Source organism: Myxocyprinus asiaticus, chromosome 44 (assembly GCF_019703515.2).
Source record: "Myxocyprinus asiaticus isolate MX2 ecotype Aquarium Trade chromosome 44, UBuf_Myxa_2, whole genome shotgun sequence".
In the NCBI taxonomy this organism is placed as follows: Eukaryota; Metazoa; Chordata; class Actinopteri; order Cypriniformes; family Catostomidae; genus Myxocyprinus; species Myxocyprinus asiaticus.
This window is the reverse complement of record NC_059387.1, coordinates 12220411-12235990: the sequence shown is the minus strand read 5'-3', so window position 1 is coordinate 12235990 and position 15580 is coordinate 12220411.

Genomic DNA, 15580 nt, shown 5'->3' with positions numbered 1-15580 from the left:
ATAGTGTGTTATTCTTGTGTATCAAGGTTATTGCTTGTACAGTTTACGGACCACCGAATCCGCTCATTGCTGCTAATAATACTCAAGGTATTACTGTAATGTACTGTTATCATGAATGAGATCTGCTGTGTTGTAGTCCAACCAAATTGGACTGTTGTGTATTTCCGCCATCGCGGGTGAGACCGGCACACTGAGTTTATCCACTAAAGAGCCAAAGACCACGGGACGGTTTACGAGCCATCCACCGCGTCTCTGAGTGATAAACTAACAGCTGCTTTCTCTCCCACGATCGTGAAAACAGCTTTGGTGCCGCCACTTTATTCTCTCTCTCTCGTACTAACCACACACACATGCAACCCCTCACAAACATTCTCGCACACACTTTTGGCTAGTAGATAACTTCATGATAAAGCTCAGCTTTGTCCCTAAGTTATCATACAAGCGGAGAAACTCGGTAAACGGGCAGACGCCATTACCCGGCTTCTCTCCGCCCACATTCGCGGCCATATTCTCTGGCCGAAAATCTTGTGTGATGTACATTCCACGAGAGTCACGTCCACATTACACACACACACACACACACACACACACCTTCCTCTCATGTGTTATAGGATTATTTTGGTTACCATATCTAATCATGTCATTGTTTAGTTTGTAGTTGTAAGTCGGAAGTTTATTAACTGTATTGAATTGATTATTAATCAGTATTACTGCATAAATAAACTTTGTTTTATTTCAAAGTGAAGTGTTTTGGTTTGTTTTGCATACACCTGTGTCAAATGCTGGAAGGGGATGTCAGTGCTCAGATTCAAGCCTTCATTGTTTCCTTTTGAATGTCGATTTTCTTAAGAGAACAATCTAATATTCCTGAGTTATACTGTCTGGTTATTAATCCCTGATTCCAGGGTGGTGCCTCGGCGATATTAATCCTTATTAATATTCTATTGATTTTGATAATTGATAAGTATCTTTGATAATGGTTGAATTTGAAGGATCAATAAGCTAGTGTTAATTCTAATTAATGTTACATTGATTTTAATAATGATTATCTTTGATAATAATTAATATTCTATTGAATTTGATGGTTATCTTTGATTGTTAATGTGAAGGATTAAAAGAGCTAACATTGATTCAAATCAATATTCTACTGATTTTAATAATTGATAATTATCTTTGATAATTATTAATTATTGCTAATAACCAAACCCGCTCCTGAACGTAGTGCATAACATTTACTGGTGCCCCGTATGAGGCTTTAATGAGTTAGATTATATTATTTAATTTAAATATTAATTAATAACTAAATAAAAAATGATTAAATATTTCTGAAAGTAACACTGATCTAAACAACCAGTAGAATATATACATATATTATGGTACAATGAAACTCAGTGTTTGGCATGCTTGGTTCACAGAGCTGTTCTTTAATGTATTTTCCCCATTTGTTTACTGATTTTTCTACATCCTTTCCTACATCTCCTAGCCAATATATGTTTGCTTGTGGCTCTTGTGGTTCTTGGAACTTTGTGACTGTCATTTGTTTGATGTCCCTGTTGTCTATATAAATGCCTTCTGGGGTGCACCAAATCTGTAAATTCATTTTACATATAGCATCTCTCCCTAACAAGTTGACAGGTGTTTGTTCTGATATCAGAATGGAAATTTTGATCTCTGCTTTATTTACTTTTATGCTGACTGGAGCTGTCATTGGAATTAGCTGCGTGAGTCTCGAGAATCCTACTGTCTTTACATATTTTCCAGACTTTGGGAGGTGAGAGGCATAATTTGGATTTATACATGTAAACATAGCTCCAGTATCAAGCATGACTGGTATTGTTTTGCCCTCTATTTTAACCTGCAGCATAAGTTCTTGATCAGCATCAGATGATATCACTGGAAACTGACCCCTCCCCGTAGGATCATCTGGGCAGCCTCAGTAGCCCTGAGTCCAAGCCATGGATTGAGTGGACCTGGTGCTGGAGCTTGGTATTCTTGCTGCCATGGGGCATTGTTTGGACTAGGGGGTTGACTGCCTTGCCATGGATTAATAGGGCAATTTATTCTGTTGTGTCCAGGCTGATTGCAGCCCCAACATATTATTGGTGGGCTATTATTTCTAGGGCCACTATTCTGTCTACCACTTCCTCTTCCTCCCTGTTGTGGTCTGTTCCAGTTTCCTGGTTGTTCTGGTTGCACATAGATTACAAGCGGTGCTGGTGGCTGTGATGCATGTCCTGCTGATGACATTGTGTTCTGGACAACAGGTACTGGTGACAGTGTATTCTGGATAACAGGTACAGGTGATACCAGGGCAGACTGGGCAGCAGATACAGGCACATTCACAGGAGCCATTACTACTGATTGTTCTTCTTTCTCTTTGACTGTGGCTTGGATCTTCTTCTTTTTCCCAGTTAGTTCTTCAAGCTGCTGTTGTGTGAGTTTTCTCTGTAGTTCTCTTTCTTGATGCTTCAATCTTAACTCATTTCTCCAGTGTTGTTCTACAGCATGAGTCACATGTTCACAGACTCTCTGTGTGATTTGGAGTTCAGGCCAACTACATCTTCCAGATTTTCCTTCACTGGGGATGGCATAGCATCCACTATAGCTGTTCTGAATAATGTAGTCATTACTGGGTCTGTTTCTGGGTTTTTCTCCAGCTCTTGTTTCCATCTTCTTAGCTGTCTTTGTATATATGCTGTAGGATTTTCAGTTTCACCTATTGGTTCGCCTTTCAGAGACCTTGGATCCATTTGTGTTGGGTATTCTTTCCTCAATTCTCCCCACATGTCAGCACAATACCTGTCAAAGGCAAATCCATCCATCTTTGTATCTTCAGTTGCTCCTCTTAAATGCACCTTTTTAAGGATCTCATTCATCTTGGATCCCCCTAAACATTTGGCCAGTAATGCTTTGATGTCGCCAATCACTAGGAGCTTCCCTGTTGTTTCTTCTTCAACAACTCTGGTCCATTTTCCAGCCCCCTCATGGATGTCTGGAAGGCGAGCTATCAGTCCATCTAGGTCCTGATTGGCCCATGGCACATTCTGCCCTTGTGTGCCTTTAATTAAAATTGGCAACTATGTTTGTATGGTATATTTACTGGGGGTGTCTGGATCAATAAGATATTGTTGCTGTTCTTCACTGTGTGGTTGCATGTCACTTGGATATCTTCTGAATTGCTGTTCACAGTCCTGCTTTTCATCAAACATATCCCTGCCTCTTGGCTGGTCATTAGGCAGTCTTAGTTTGTCTAACCATTCTTTGGACAGATGCACATTGCTTGGGTATGCACTTGGGAGATGCATGCTTGTTGTTCTCACCAGTCTTCTTTGTTGGTCTCTTGTCCAACTTGGCTTTTCTTTTGGAACATCTTCAAGGACAAGGTTGCCTGTGACATATTTATATTCTCTCTTAGGGCTGGTTGAGCGTGCTCTATGGCTTTCTTCTCTTCTCTTTTGCTGCTCCTTAGCTAGTTGCTCCTCTAATACCTCTTGATCCAGTGCCTTTAGCCTTTTTGTTAAGTCGCTCTTAGGCGTACTTCTAGCCCTTGGTCTCTCCTCTTCTTCTGTTCCTTGTTCAGAACACAGGTCTGCTTGTCTTTGTAACATTCACTGTTCTTCTTTTTGTCTTTCTTGCATTTCAGCTAAGGCTGATATCGCATGTTGATAGGCGTTGAGCGTCTCCATACCTTCTGAAGTTATGTTGCCCATGTCTTCTCTCAGGCTTGCCCCTTCACTGTCCCTATCAGAACTATCATCTTTGATGTCTATGTTCCCTTTTATTTCTACAGTTCCTGATATAGCAGGCATTTGTTTCACAGGTTGGTCAAGAGGTGGTGCATAGGGAGGTGGTCTCTCTATTTTTACACCTTTATCATCTGCTGGTCTCTTTGTCTGCTTTCAGCTTTTATTAATTTTACCCCATGATTTTTAAACAACTGCAACACATCTTGTTTTTTCTCTCTTATCTTTTCTTTTTTTCTTTTTTGCTTTGTGATTTTTAATCAATGCTTCCATTTCTCTACACATAGCCACATCAAATGTTCCCTCTGCTGACCATTTTGTGTTTAAGCCCTTTGTTCTTTTTTCCCATTTGTTAGACAGCTCCCTTATGATATCTTTGCATATTGGATACATTGAGCACATCTGTTCTACTGGTGTTGATGTCATTGTTGCTTACTTTTATTATGACAGTGTATATTGTATTTTTTTAACGTACCTCTCTAACCCCAGCTCATGCTTTACCCTTAACTAGTCTTCACCAGGCTGGTCAGACGATGATCACTAAAAGTATCCGACCCCTTACTTCCCCTGGGCTTTTGCTGAGTGGAGGAATTGTTTTAATTGCTAATGTATTTTATTGGTCTTTAAGTATTTCAGAATAGCATTTATTTGTTTTCTATTCAGTGGTTTTACAGGTGTTTCCTGTTCTTCATCTAACATTGGCCAATGTGAATTATTCTGCATCCAGATAATGTCACCTCCTAGGCTAATTATGTCAAAACTCCAAAGTTCATCTGCAGAAAACCAGCGACCTGTAGCAAATACACCTCCTACCCAATGCATAAAAGAGAGAGATGGGGTTAATTCTACTTGACACCCTCCCAATACAGTTACAGAAACATTTAGTTCACTTCTATCACAATTGTAACATTGTTGGCTGCTGACAATGATGAAGATGAAGAACCCAAGTGCAGTTTATTTCCAAAGTGAGAACCAATAACCCTGACTACAAAACAAAACATGGACATGGCTCGACTATGGCATCCCAAACACATACCCTCACATTCAATACTTGACAACTACACAATGGAAACATGAGGGCTTAAATACAAAACATGGGAGAACATAAACCAATGAACAAACAGAACTCAAACAAGCTAATTAAACAATAAACCAATGAAAATATGACACATGAACATGGAGGGAAAACAGAAATCACATGACAAGGGAAACAGGAACACTTAACATGAAACAGGAACTAGAATTTCAAAATAAAAGACATGAATCAACAAAATACACCTGACAACAATATCCTAAATGAAAAGGTTCAAGTGAGTCAATCAGGGCTTCCCTTTCCACTTTGTTTAAAAGTCCCCTTCCTCTACTTCCTCTATTTCTGTGTCTATACAAATCACTCATTATTTACAATGATTACTTACTGTTATTTATTTTAGTTTTAAGACCCATATACTTCCACTCACAGTTGCTGGCTACGCTCTGGATCTCTGCCTACAACAGCTGTTACATTCACTATTCCCACAGTTCCATTTGTTGTGTAAAGTGGTGTTAATTCTCCATTGTTATTGCTATGAAACAACACCTTGCTCTTCCACTGCACTGGACGTATGTCTGTGCTTGTCCAAATGAAGCCACCGCTTAAGATGGTCACTCTTTGTATCCCTTTTGGCCAGGGGCTATTTGAGTTCTTTTTGATATAAGGCACATATAATGGGTCAATTGGTATTTTTACTTCTGCACATAATTGCCACAATTGAGAAGGACTCAACATATAAAGTCCAGTTAGGTGGTGAACCAGTGGTTCAAAGGTCAAATATTTATCCACTATGGCTCTCCAATCTACTGACGGCCACTCCCATTCTATTTCCTGCAAATTGGACATAAATGCTTTTTTCTTTTGTTCTGTGAGATCCCATTTATCTATTCCTGCACAATCTATGTATTCAGTTTCTCTCCAAAAATGAGTACTAATTCCCTGTGTTTCAATTAGTAGTCTTCCTAAATCTAGTTCTTTTCTTTCTTCTTTGAGCTGTTTTTGTATTTCAAAGTCAGAAAGGGTCTGCTTCTACATTAGGTCACTTCTTAATGCAAAATTATTAATGGTCTGTTTCATTAAGTTTTGTAATTCAGAATCAGTAATAGTCTGCTGCCACATTTGTTTGCTGTGTAGGGGAAACTCAGAGAAAATAGCCTTATCTGTGTCTCTGTGTGTTTATGTCTGCTCGCTCACTGCCCCCCCCCCCCCCACTTCTCACTCTCTCTGTCTGCCTCACTCAACCCCCACCTTTTTGCTCTTGAGCTCCACTGAATACAATGCAGCCTTACAATGCTCTGTTTCACTGTATAAGAGTGAGTTTTGTGTACAAAACAAATATAATTGATTTGTACACAACACAAGCAATATACGTATTCACAGCAACTTATTCAACACAAACATGTTTATAATCTTCAGCACATAATTTGAAATATCCAAATATCTTAACTATCACTATGCCCCTCTTGGGCGTCCATGCCTCTTGCGTGCCTGCCAGTTCAGCCCAAAATGCAGCGCTATTTTGAGAACAAGGCCAACCATCCAATGTGGGCACCCTGTGTCTCAGCCAGGTCAAAGGCCAACCATCTATGTGGGCTCCTTATCATTTACTGGTGTTGCTGCACCTTGCGGTATCCGCAGGTTTTCTAACACTGCCAATTCAGCCCACCTCCAGACTCCTGGGGTGTGGTATCCGCAGGACCTACCAATTCAGCCCACCTCCAGACTCCTGGGGTGCAGTATCCGTTGGTTTTTCAAACTTGCCTATTCAGCCCTCAATATTGCTATCTTGACAAGCAGTGCCAACCATCTAAGTGGGCTCACTACTTCTCTACCAGCTCAGGGGCCTCTGTCTCTGCAGGCTCCCTTTCGCTGCTGGCACTCCACTGAGAGTGGTATCCGCTAAGTTTGTGTGCACTTCAACTTATTTACAAGACATATTTACATTTGCATGCATAGTTTTTGAAACCTGGATCCCAGTTCTCTGTTTCATCCAATTAGTCATTTAATTCAGTTCGAGACTGGAAAGGCCTTGTTTAGAGTTATCACCTGGGCTAAACCTTGCAACAGACTGCATAAAAACATTATTTAAGCAAAATGCTTACCTCAGGTTTTTTGGCACCAGTGAGTCTGTTCGGTTAGTGCAAGGAAGCCCACAGCAGTTCCCCTTGGCCTGGTGCCAGTCCCTTTGTGGTCGCCAATTTTATGTTGTGGAGCGTGGAAAATGTTTCTTCCCCTTTCTGTAAGAAAACTCTCAAAGTCAGGAGTTCCAGGTGTCAAAGGTTAGAGTTTATTGAGCAAAACAACAAACCCGAGATGTCAGCTGAGATCTGACTTCCTCGGTCAAAACCTCCCTGTGTTATACAGTTTGTTATCTAGCATTACCTCATGCCTACGCCCTCTTAATATTTTTTGTATCAAATGGTTTCAGCTCACCACCATTATTTCACAGAGCCTCTGACTTCATTCTAATGGTGGAAACCTGGCTTTTAGTTCCTTTTTTAAAAAATAACCTTTTACATTCATTTATTATGAAAGTATACATTCTGAGTAATCAATACATCACAATCTGAGCATTACTTTGATTATTGGTTGTGTTAATCTTTAACTTTGCTGTAGCTTTCCCAGAGTTTTGCTGTATTTCCCAGAGTTTTCTCATGTCTTAGTAACATTGTCTCTGTCACAACTGAGTGCATAGAACATTCTTGCAACATCAGCAATTTCAGTGTCCTCAAATTCGCTTTCTAGGTCACACACAGTCCAGACTTTCTATGTTAGTTCTTTTCTATAATTTAGTGCATCTTTAATATAAAAATCTACTATACAGTCTGTTTGTTTTTCTTCACACACCTATCAGCAATGTGTCCTACACCATTATACCAGAAACCTATGGGCTGGCCATCATCTGTAAACCTTGGCTGCATCTTGGGATTACTATGAGCCATAGGTTCTGACTAAGTGCACTGCAAAGTGAGTTTCTCGACAGCTTGTGTTAGCTCGCCTATAACGTTTTCTGCTATAATTTTTAAAACTTCTTCAAGAGTAGCAGGGTTTTTCTCAGTATACCAACAGTAGCACACTGAACTTCTGCTGTCTCAGACACAACACTTCTGTTGCTGACTAATTTTGTGACACGAGATTTAGGATCTTTTAGAGACCACATAAGGGTGCACTCGCACTTCAGTTAGTGTTGACTTTGGCTTGTCTTTCACAAGCTTACAAAGATCCCTTCTAAGGCCTGTGTCCCCAGTCCCCTCAGTTAATTGATCTTGGATTGCCAAATTCACATTTGATATTGCATTTGATGATTGTTTCAGGATAGAACTCAGAATTTGACACAAAGCATGAGAGTAGCACGAACATCCTAACCTTCCATTTGTTTATGGCTAAAGAATGTTTGTAATAACTGAGACACACTGCTATTCTTGAAAAGCTTCTCTCAGGTACACAAAGAGGTTACATGGTCGCTTTGGTTCATTCCCCATCCATAATCTGACCTCTTTTAAGGTTCCACCTTTTAAAAGTGAGAATATGAGGTCTAACTGGTCCTCTGTGGTCTGATTTCCAGCATGTAGTACCTTGTCTATTTCATCAGTGAACTCATCAACATGTCTCCCATCTTTGCTGAATTCATCACTAAATGGTTGGATGTGACACTCTCTTGGCACATAAACATAAGACCTGGTTGGCTCTCTACTCAAGATGGCGATAGCTGCCATGGTGTCCTCATGCTTTCTGTTGAGTTCTTGAATCTGTCACTGAACATCATGCATACTACTAACTGCACCATGGTCATTGTCAGTGTTTTGTAATACTGGACTATCATCATCAGATTGTGACATTTTGAAATGTTCAAATTATCTCAGTTTGACTCAGTAAAAACCAGGGAAAGTTCACTTGTGGTCAAAAAATATCTTAGTAATGTTTTCTTTTTTTTCTCTCTCTCTCTCTTTCTTTCTTCTGGAACAAAAGGATATGTTGCCAAACGTCTGTATAATACTTCTAATAATACTTCTATGTTTTCTTGTAGACAGTCAATGGATAGGTGTCTCATTAAACAGTACCCCTTTGGAATCAGTGGAAATCAGGTGCCCTCTCTCTTTCATCCAGCAGACTCGTCGCCTTGCCATGTCACCTCTGGCCGAGGTCTGTTCATTGGACAACTGCAGCAATGAAGAGAGCCTCCACTCTGTGTCCCACTGGCACCTGTCTTAACCTCTACCATATTTCAAGATGAGCACGCAAAAAAAAACAAAAAACAAAATGGACATATTGGCTCCCAACAGTCAGATACCCCACTCCTGGTACCACAAATGTAGCTGGTGGGTTGTAAAGAAACAATACAGATACAAAAATATATTTTGGGGGTTTACTCTTGACTGCTGTTTTAAAGAAAAGAAAACAGAGGTCAATGAGGCTGTATATATATTTTTAAAAAATAAAGAAAGAATATACAAAAACTGAAATATTATACAGTGAAATGCAAAAAGATGAAATACGGTAGAGGCTAATGTCCAAATCAAAGGAAAAACAGGACATTAGCATACCCATATACTTCAACACATACTTAATACATGCTTAAATCACTCAAAGCATTTTATGCATTTCTAACCACGCTTTAATGACATGTATAACAGTTTAAACAATAAAATTCTCATTACACATGTTCACTTAATTGGAAAACACTCTTGGCTATAAATCATTAAAGATATGATTAACTATACATTTACATACCCAGTCCTTTCATGTGCACAACAACGTGGTCAAACTCCACACATGAAATCCAAATGCACCCATAACAAACACTCAGTTTTAACATATGACTCTTCTGAACACATATTTAATGTAATTTATCAGCATTTTTTGTGAAATTTTATATTTACCCAAAGAATTCTCAACCGATGAACAAAACTGGGAGCTCTTTTGCACAATACATGTTCTCACATTTCTAACCCGAGAGAGTGCCGGAAAGCAGGTGTCGCAAAACTCTGGTTCTTATAGGGGCCACGTCCAATTTATGACAAGAGTTAAATTTCTTGAAATTTCTCCACTTGGCTACATTAAGAATGTCCAAACTGCTCTTTACCATACAGCAACATCCAGTGTGATTTGTGGAAATGAAGAAGTATTTTAAATGTTAGTTGGAGTAAAAATAAGTTCAGGCTCAACTTGTGCAGTTGTTTGCTGTCATAACTCGAAGCAGTTAATGATATCAACTTGTAACAGTTCATAGATGGGCAAGGAGGAGGCGGGAACTGGCTGAACAGTAAACAAAGTTTTAATGAGAAACTCAACTTAAAACAAACGTAAACAAACACAGACACATATGCAATGTGGCTATGTGCGTCTCACTGAACTGATGTCTCCGGCTGCCCTTTATCTCGCTTTCCCGCTGATCAGCTGATTCAGCGCCGGCCGTGCTCCATCGTGGCCTGGCCACACCCTCGTTGTCACACTCCTCCCTCACCTGATTCAGGCCAGGGTGCCACCAGTCTGTCTAACTCCCCCCACCATCTCTGGAGGGGAGACACTGCCCTTCCAGCCGTTCTGTCAGCCGGTGCTCCACCCCACCTCCTGCGAACCTGGGGGAGAGACAAGTGGAGGCGTGGGGAGAGGGAAAGGGCGAGCGGAGACACACAGAGAGAGAGAGAGAGGAGTGAGAGAGAAGAACTTACTCACCGACTCCCGGACGAGCTGTTGCCCAGTCCTCAACCGCTCCTCCACCCTCTGCTAGATGCCAGCTCGCTCCTCCCCTGGTGGACGGCAGCAAGTCTTCCGGCCCCTGGTGGATGGAACTGCTTCTCCCCTTCTCGGCAGATGGCCACGGTTCCTCTGGCTCTTGGCAGCCGGCAGCGACCCCTCCGTCCCCAGGCAGATGGCCCCGGCTGCTGCCCTGGCAGATGGCAGCGGCAAGGATTCTGTGCATCCCTCCTCCCTCCCGGCTTTTGGCACCACTGTAACAGGTAAAGGACGGGAAAGGAGGAGGCGGGAACTGGCTGAACAGTAAACATAAAGTTTAATGGTAAACTTAGTCCAACATAAAAAAAAAATAAATAAACACACACACATGTGCATCTCTCTCTCTCCTGAATCGGCGTCTCTAGGTTGCCCTTTATCTCACTCTCCCACTGATCAGCTGATTCAGTGCTGGCCGTGCTCCATCATGGCCCGGCCACGCCCTCCTCCTCATCACACTCCTCCCCTGCTTGATTCAGGCCAGGGCACCACCGGTCTGACTATCTCCCCCCCATATCTTGAGGGAGACACTGACCTTCCAGCAGTTCTCTCACCCAGTGGTCCACCCCGCCTCCTGCAAGCCTGGGGGAGAGTTGAGGGGAGGCATGGGGAGAAGGAAAGGGCGAGCAGAGACACAGAAAGAGAGGAGAGAGAGAGAAAAACTTGCTCGCCGGCTCCTGGATTCGCTGTCACCCGGTCCCTAACCATTCCTCTGCCCTCTGGCTTATTTTTATGCATTGGCATAAAAATAAATATTGGCATAAATTAATTAATTAATTAATTAATTTCAAGAGAAGAAAAAAACATGGAGCCACATACATAAGTGTGAGAAAATAATGACATATTTTCCATTCTTAAGTGAACTGTTCCTTTAAACTTGTTAAAGCCAATGTGCAGGAGTCGATTCACAGCAGTTGACCAATAATTAAATTTTTTTTTTTTTTTTTTTTTTTTTTTTTTTTAATAGTGTTGGAATGTTTTGATAATGTATTTCTCATTAAAACTTGCATTGCAATCTTTGGTCCTCTAGTTATTGTGGATGAGGTACATATTTCTGCAGGTTCTCCTGACATACCAGCATATTTTCAGAAGTGAAGAATTATTGCTATTTGTCATTCATTTGACTTAGAAATTGTATTGCAGTTCCCAGCAAATAGAGTGCATTCCTGGATGGGACTCATATCAGAATCAGAATCAGAATCAGCTTTATTGCAAAGTATGCTTACACATACAAGGAATTTGTCTTGGTAACAGGAGCTTCCAGTGTACAACAATACAAAAACAATACAAAAACAGCAGCAAGACATAGATAATAATAAAAAATACAAAATAAAACTAATTACACACATACGTACAGACACACACATACATACATACATACACACATACACTTGGGTAGTGCAAATCTAATACAATCTGTTATGTACAGTGAAAATACAAATCTGTTATGTACAATGCAAATGTTTTTTGTTTTTTTTTCAAAGGTTAAAAGTTTTATCCTTGGAAATGATTGGGGTTAACCTGTGGGATGGGCTTGGACTGGTGTGTAAAACGTGGCTGTACGAGAAGGGAGTCCAATCTGGCCTGTAGGTGTTGAATGTACCTGTACATGGCGTGTGCAATAATTGCGATAATGATCCACCCACTAAGGAGGAGCCAGAGGGCAACCAAACTGATAGGGTGTTCTTGGTAAGATGACGATCTGCTTATGTGACTAGGAAATATAGTGGTCAAGCCTGTCAGTTTAAGAATGAACTTCACTAATTTCATCCCTTCAGCCTGAAGCTGCTGTTGAAGGGTGTCATCAATGGTGAGGTTGTGACCTCTAAATGCGTCCATGATCTCAATTTCTGTGTCATGTTTGTCGACGTTGAGATGATGGAGGACAATATCGTCAATGTGCACGGTGGCTCCTTGGGGAACTGTTAAGAACACCGTTTGGTTTGGTAGTGTTAGTTTAATGGCTGTATCATGGCAGTTGTATGACATTGGGACTTCGGTGGCTGGTGTGTTAACGAGCCAGTGATTGCCTGCTCGCTCTACCCTTATCTCTGTTCCTTCATCTTTGATGGACATGCTACCTTGACACTTGTTCAGGGAGGTAGTTAGTCACCTCTCTAACAAAGGGGTTGCATTTGGACAAACCCAATGAATGTCCTTTGTCTTGGTACATATGTTAAGGTTAGGGATAAGGTAGAGCGAGAGGTCCTTATAATGGTAGGCGAGTGTTGGTGGTGTTTTGAGATGAATGTGTGCATTACCTCTCTGAAAACCAACATTAAATACGGATTTTGTCTGTATATATTCTGCCTATGATGGTAGATTGAGGATAAATCCTATTTTGAGGTTCTGAGGATTTACATGGATTGGAATTTCAATGCAAAAACTATATGCCAGGTGTATCTGTGAAGGATGCACAATGGAGATAGTAGCAGATCTAAGGATTTGTTCGACAAGGTCTAGGGAGACCAGGTAAGCTGGAATCCTTCCACCACTCAGACTGTTGACTGAGGAACTAATTTCCCTAAGGTCCTGCCTTAGATCTCTAACGATACACACATAAGTTGTCTTCTCTGACAAAGTCCCTAAAGCATGCAAAGTGTTATTGATAAGAACGGAATGCAAATTTACAGTGACTATAGTACCCTGAAGGGTTTTACCCAGGCCCTGTAATTGTTCTTGTTGGAGTCGTTGTCTCTGCTGGATTTTTGGATGATAGCGACTTGTCCATCTGAAGCTGGCAAACTGTTTTCTGGACCAAGTGGTCTCGGTATGTCAACCTGAGCCCACATGTGTCCATGACGGCAGTCAATCAGCAGAGCCAATCGGTTCAGTAGGTCCTGGCCAACTAACAGTGGTTCCGTATTAATGGGACATATGTAAACAGGGTGTACTAGCGTCATCCCTTGAAAGGTATCAATCCAGGCCTGTTTTGTGATAGACAACCTACCTTGCGTGTAGCTTGTGATGCTTAAGTTGCAGGTCTCTGTCTATAACGGTTTGACAAGGGAGAGCTTTGCTCTAGCCACCTCTGCGAAGGTATTGGAACCCATTAGACTTATTTCGGAACCAGTGTCGAGTAGTGCATGGGATCTGATGCAGCCACTTGTCAGGTGTTGCCCTTACGGAACAGATCACCCAAGAAGGTCAGAAAAGGAGGGTGTGGCATGTTAGGAGTGAATGTTTTGGGGAGCAACTTGGACCCTGTTGCCCTTTTCCCGACCTACTAAGTAAACTTTGGCGTTAACGGGAAGGGGTACATTGTCTAGTCATACTGACGGGGTTTCAGTGCTATGTTCCTTTGAGGAGTTCAGCGGACCTGGTGAACAACGGAGCACGTCAAGCTTTGTTACAACAATTTCACTGCGTTCTCTCTTTGGTGGACGTCAATGAAGTGACTTGGCACCTCTCTGTAACATCTAGGTGAAAGCGTCCAGTAAATGTAGTGTGCTACGTTTAGGAGCGGGTTTAGTTATTAGCAATAATTAATAATTATCAATTATTAAAATCAATAGAACATTGATTTGAATCAATGTTAGCTTTTTTAATCCTTTAAACCAGCAATTATCAAAGATAATCATTAATTGTTACCATCACTGAAACATTGATTAAAATTAACACTAGCTTATTGATCCTTCAAATTCAACAATCATCAAAGGTAACTGTCAATTATAAAAAATCAATTGAATATTAATAAGGATTAATATTGCCGGGGCACCACCCTGGAATCGGACTAATAACCAGATAGTATAACAGTCTCAATATTAGATTGTTTACTTAGGAAAATCGATATCCGAAGAATATCGATTTTCAGAAAAAAACAATGAATGAAGGGTTGAATCCGAGCACTGACATCCCGTCAGCATGTGACACAGGTGTATGCAAAACAAACCAAAACACTTCTCTTTGAAGTATAACAAAGTTTATTTATGCAGTAATATCAATTAATAATTAATACAATGCAGTCAATAAACTTCCAAATTACAACTACAAACTAAACAGTGATATGATTAGATATGGAAACCAAAATAATCCTATAACACATAAGGTGTGTGTGTGTGTGTGTGTGTGTGTGTGTGTCTGTGTGTGTGTGTGTGTGTGTGTGTGTGAAAGGAGGGACGTGCACAATATGGCAGACGTGACTCTCGTGGAGAGTATGTCACGCGAGACTTCCGGTCAGAGAATATGGCCGCGAATGTGGGCGGAGAGAAACCAGTCAATGGTGTCTACCAGTTTACCACGTGTATCCACTTGTACAATAGCTTAGGGACAAAGCTGAGCTTTGTCACGAAGCTATCTACTAGCCAAAAATGTGTGCGAGTATGTTTGTGAGGGGTCGCACGTGTGTGTGTGGTTAGTACGAGAGAGAGAGAGAGAATTAAGTTACGGCCCCAAAGCCGGTTTCGCGATCGTGAGAGAGAAAGCAGCTGTTAGTTTATCGCTCAGAGAAGCGGTGGACGGCTCGTAAACCGTCCCACAGTCTTTGATTCTTTAATGGATAAACTCAGTGTGCCGGTCTCCCCCGTGATGGCGGAAATGCACAACAGTCCAATGTGGTTGGACTACAACACAGCAAATCTCATTCGTGATAATTAATACCTTGAGTATTAATTGCAATGAGCGGACTCGGTGGTCTGTAAACTGTACAAGCAATAACCTTGATACACAAGAATAACACACTATAATATTCTATCTCTGCCCAGATGTAAACCTCTTACTTGAATCGCATGAGGACACAGGTAGAATGTGTGTTCATCTGTCCTTTAACTTCGACACGGTTCCTTGAGGCTCGGGTGATGACGGGAGGCCGTTTCCTCGCTCTGTCGGCGGGAGGTATGGCTGCTGATTCTTGGAGGGCTGGCGGAGAAATCAGCTACATCGACTTGATTGAAGATGGAAGAGAAATCTTTTATCTCTTCACTTCTGCAGGCAAATGGATGAAGATGCGGATTGCTCAGCGGTCTCCTTCGGATCCGTTAGTGTTCGGTGGAACACAGAGTAATCTCAACTCGTCCAGTGAGATGGAGATTGTATGGCCACGGTTTCAAGTCGGACGTTACTTCCTTGTGCC